Here is a 6,000-nt window from a genome sequence, read left to right on the forward strand (position 1 = left end):
AACGACCAAAGTACTTGCACAATCTAAAAATTAGGGCCAGGGATTGACCCTCAGGAACCGTGATTGCGTCCTTAGGGTCGTGATTGTGATTCTAAGTCAAGCCAAGCCTAAAAAATTATGAGGTAACCATCGTAATCGTAGGAGTCATGAGGGCAATCACGATGGAGGGGGAAAGCTTCAAGGGCAGAAGTGGAAATTGACAAAGTTGGTTCCCAAAATCCTAAATGGCCAAAACCCTTTCACAAATAATGATTTTTTATCCATATTTTATCCATCATCAATTTTTCACCTTAAGAAGACTATTGTACTACGCTTGAGCAAAGAAGACAGTAGTGTAATTCCTACGTGAAGGGTTACCAATTTCTATTAAAGCTTTATTGAAATTTAAAGTTTAGATTTGCATTGACTTTATCTTTTATGGATCAATTTGTTGGAAATATTGGTATATCATTACTTTTTATCTTTATGAGTAGCTAATTCTTCCTCTTTGGGTTATGCTTGATTAGATGATGATTAGTATGTTGGTGTTATTTATTTATCCATCCAATTATCTATTTGTTGTAGGTATTGATTTTACCCTATATTTAAACTAAGAATTATGAGTGGAAACCCCAATTGTTTAACATCCCATACTATCTTTGAAATAGGGGTATTGGGTAAGGGGTATTTGCAAACAATAACTTGAGTTAGATTGTGGGATGGCATCATCTTAGAAATAAGAGTGTTGTTTGAGTTAACTCATTTGAAGTGCTATCTTAGAAATAAGGGTGCTAATTGAGGTATTAGATTAGTTGTTTTGCCATATTCGTGTGGTGTTTTAAAGAACCTATGAATGAAATTTAGTGTTTTATTGAAAGATTGAAACTAATTCCTATAAATCTAGCCTACCCATGACTCTAGCTAAATTTGGATAAATTTTCAATTACCCATCCATGTGTTTGCACCGAGAATGGTGTGACCCTAATATCCGCTCCTAATTGATTACACTCTAATTATTCTTAGCCTTGAGTTAGTACTCTAGAAGCCCAAAAATTGTTATATCTTTGAAAACTTTCAAATTCCCCCAAATACTTGTATCCTCGATTAGAATTTAGAAAGTAACTTTATTTCGAACTTACTCGATCACCATTCATATTATTCCTCGTGGATTGACCCTGACTCAAAGTTGGGTATTATATTGACAATGATTGCCTTACATTTAAATCGACGTGTGAGTTGAGCATTATCAGTAGTAAAGATAGAAACCTAGGGAAATCTTGGAAAATTATTGCTCAGGTTATGATTTGGGTCATATGACCTGTAAGGAGTCATCACGACACATTAGGTCCAGTAGTTGTCTGGGCAGTAAGCTCAAAGTTTAAGAAATTTACAAGGGCCAAATCTGGGGTATTATATTTTCTCCCTTTTAGGATCATTCGTTCTCGAATATGGAGTCAAGGCATTCATTAACACGAGTTAACACAGAACATAATACGTTATCTTCTAATAAAGATAGAAAACAATGATATTAAGGAATACACGTACCTCAAGCACGATTATCCAAAGCGGGAAATAAGAATAGATACTTGGACTTCATGTCCTTTTCAGCTTCCCAAGTAGTTTATTCCACCTTATGGTTCCTCCGAAGAACCTTCATCGAAGCCATATCCTTACTCCTCAAACGACGGACTTGCCTATCCAAAATCTTATCCAGGACTTCCTCGTAAGATAAGGAATTTGAAACACCCAAACTCTCCAAGGGAACAATCAAGGAAGGATCACCCAAACACTTCTTCAACATTAAAACATAAAAAACCAGGTGAATGGAGTCCAATATCAAAGGTAAATCCAACTCATAAGCCACATCACCCACTCTTCTTAAAATTAAGTAAGGGCCAACATAATGAGGACTAAGCTTTCCTTTCTTTCCAGTCTCACTACTACCTTCATGGGTGATACCCTCAAGAACATCCAATCACCCACATCAAACTCCAACTCCCTACCCCTCGCATCCATATAGGACTTTTGGTGACTTTAGGAGGTTCTAAGCCTATCCCAAATCACCTTTACCTTCTCATGGCTTGGTAAACCAAGTCAGGATCAAACAATTTAGTCTCACCAACTTCAAACCATCCAATAGGAGAATGACATCTCCTACCATAAAGAGCCTCGAAAGGAGCCATTCAAATACTTGAATGAAAATTGTTATTATACATATACTCTATGAGTGGCAAATTATCAACCCAACTACCACCGAAATCAATCACCTAAGCCCTTAGCATATGTTCCAATATTAGAATAGTTCTTTCCACTTGTCCATTCTTCTGAGGGTGGAAAGAGGTGCTAAGGTTCACTTTAGTCCCCAAGCCTCTCTGAAATAACCACCTGATGTGAGATGAGAACTGCGTACCTCGATCAAAAATAATGAAAATAGGTGCACCATACAACTTGACGATCTCCTGAATGAAAAACTTAGCATAATCCTCTACCGAATGATTAGTCCTCACAGATAAGAAATGAGAAGACTTGATCATACTATCCACGATGACCCAAATTGAATCAAACTAACTCCTAAATCGTAGAAGACCAGTAATTTAATTCATATTTATAACTTTTTATTTCTACCCAGGCAACTAGATCTCTTGTGACATACCACTGGGCCTTAAATGCTCCATCTTTACTTATTGGTAAACCATGCACTTAGCCACATCCGTCTTCATGTTATTTCACTAATAGCTCTCTTTCAAATCATGGTATATTTTCATCAAACCAAGATGAATCTATACCTCGACTTATGAGCCTCAACCAAGATCCTCTCTTGCGGACCATTAATATCGAGAACACACAACCTACCTTGGTACCTCAAGATACCATCACCACCAATCTCAAAAGTCAAGACTTTCTATTAACCCGCATCATTATTGATCTGCATCAAAATAGGATACAAAATCTGCTTCTTCTTTACCTCAAACTAAGAGATGACTTCACCACATCTTAAACAATCATGCAACCATTCTTAGAATAAAAAAAAACAAACTCCATGATTTGCTAACCGATGAATATCCTTCAGCAACCCCTCCTTCTCCTCATTCATTTGATATAGGCTCTCCATAGATAACCTGGTAAGAACATCAGTAACCACATTAGCTTTACCTGGATGATAATGAACACTCATGTCATAGTCTTTGAGCAACTCAAGCCATCTCCTTTGCCTGATATTTATATCCTTCTGGGTGTATAGCCTACAAGATCTTATGATCTACATATATGTTAACATGAACCCCCTACAAGTAATGGCACCAAATCGTTAAAGCGAAGACCATCACCAACAATTCCAGGTCATGAGTCGAATAGTTCTTCTTATGCACCTTAAGCTACCTAGAATCATATACCACAACCTTGCCACACTACCTCAACACAAAACCCAGTCCCTCATGGGATGCATTACAATAAACAACAAAGCCATTAGTACCCTCGGGTTGGGTCAAAATCAGAGCAAAAAAGAACTTTTCTTCAACTTCTTAAAGCTACCCTTACAAGCATCGAACCACAAAAATTTCACCTTTTTCTGAGTCAACTTAGTTAACGGAGTGGCGATCAAAGAGAAACTCTCCAAAAACCTCCTATAATACCCAGCTAAACCTAAGAAGCTTCAAATATTGGTTGGATACGTAGGTCTAGGCTACTTCTTTGCCGCATCTACCTTCTGTAGATATACCATGATCCTCTCACTAGAATTAACATGACCAAGAAAGGTCACAGTATTTAACAAAAATTCATACTTAGAAAATTTAGCATACAAACATTGCTCCTTGAGAGTTTGAGACACTATATAAAGGTGATTGGCATGATCCTGCTTACTCTTAACATTCACCAATACGTCATCAATAAATACAATGATGAATAGGTCTAGAAACTTACAGAATACATGGTTGATAAGATCCATAAATGTCATCGAGGTGTTAACCAAACCAAAAAAAATAACCAAGAACTCATAATGGCCATACCGGGCACGAAAAGCAGTCTTAAGGATACCTAACTTCCTATCTTCAATTGATGATTACTCAATCAAAGATCAATCTTAGAAAAGTACTTAGCATCTTGAATCTAGTTAAATATGTTATCAATCCTAGGAAGAGGATACTTATTCTTAACTATCACCTTATTCAACTGGTGGTAGTCTAAAAACATTCGAAGAGACCCATCCCTCTTATGCACGAAAAGAATAGGAGCACCCCATGGTGACACTCTAGGATGGATAAAACCCTTATCAAGAAGATCCTTCAACTTCTCCTTAAACTCTTTCAACTCACCTAAAACCATTCTATAAGGAGGGATAGAGATAGGATGGGTATCCTAAAGAAGGTCAATTCAAAAGTCTATTTCCTTATCGGGAGAAATACCAAGAAGATCATCAAGAAAAACCTCAGGAAACTTATTAACCTTGATAACAGATTACAAAGAAGGGCTTTCAACATTAGAATCTTTAACACATACTAGATGGTATAAACACCCTTTGGAAATCAATTTTCGGGCTCTCAGATAAGAAATGAACCTTTCCTTAGGTAGGGAACTCTCTTTCCATTCTATAATTGGGTTATTAGGAAATTTTAAAATGACCTTAAGGGTATGATATTCTAAAGAGGCATAGCATGAATAGAGCCAATCCATACCTAAGATAACATTAAAGTCTTATATGTCCAACTCTAGTAGATTCACTAATGTCTCCCTACCACTGATAGATACCATATAACCCCTATATACTCTTTTATCCATAATAGAGTCAACTACCGGGGTAGACATAGAAAAGATATTAGGAATTCACTTAGGACTAAAGCCAAAATAAACAACCATATATGGGGTAACATAAGAGAGAGTGGACCCCATATTAAGTAAACAATACATATCATAAGAGAAGAGATTTAACATACTAGTAATAACGTTGGGAGATACCTCAGATACCTGATAGGTGGTGAGGGCATAGAGATGATTTCAGACAGTGCCAGTACTAAAAGTTGCACCTTTTCTGCAATAGCCGATGATGTGGCAAACAAAACTTTATTATCCCTAGAAACAACACTAGAAGGATAATTTCATTGCATGTGACAAAGCTGACCATACTTAAAACACTTATTACTCCCTTTATCACACACTCCACGATGCATGTACCCATAAAAATAATAAAGAAGATAAGGTGGGTCTACCAGAACTCTATAAGCCTGAGACTGGGCACCCGGTACCCTATACCCACTATCGATGTAGAATCGACGATCACCAGGCAACTTAAGATATGGAGCACTAGCCGTAGAGTAGAGACCAAAATTTTTCTATTTATTTCTAGACCACTATCTACAATCTCTGCTACTATTCTATTGCCTCCACTTTGCTCAGAATACCTAGATTTCTTACTCCTCCTCTCCCCTATTTTGACTTATTTCTTTTTTCATCTTCAACTTGCTGTATATACACTACAAGCCTAAAGATATGGTAACGCCTCAATTTTCTAGAACTAGGATGCCACACGGTGCTCATGATCCCAAAGGTCCATAAGCTAATCCTCTATAGGTACATATAACTGAGCACTGGAATAATTGTATAGAGATACTGAATAATGCGAAAAACTGGCGGAAAACTTTCCATAAGGTTCAAAATATCTAATATACTCAATACTAAAAACTGAATACTGATACATCTGTCTAAAAATACTGTAGCCTGAAAGCCTCTAAACTATTTGAATAAGGAGTTGAAGGAACAGGTCCTCAACTAACTCTATCTACTAAAGTAAACTGAATCTAATTTAATACTGAAATAAGAAGCATCCTCGATTGAAGTAAACTGAATCTAATTTAATACTGAAATAAGAAGCATCCTCGATTGATGAGAACTCACTGCATGTCTACTACTGCTGACTGAGTCTGGACTGTTAAGGGTGCTCTGGATCCCGTACGTCTGAACCTATGTATATGACATCATAGCACAGAGAAAAGTATACGTCAGTACTTTGAATGTATTGGTATGCTA

The sequence above is a fragment of the Capsicum annuum genome, chromosome 11, assembly GCF_002878395.1.
Source record: "Capsicum annuum cultivar UCD-10X-F1 chromosome 11, UCD10Xv1.1, whole genome shotgun sequence".
Lineage (NCBI taxonomy): Eukaryota > Viridiplantae > Streptophyta > Magnoliopsida > Solanales > Solanaceae > Capsicum > Capsicum annuum.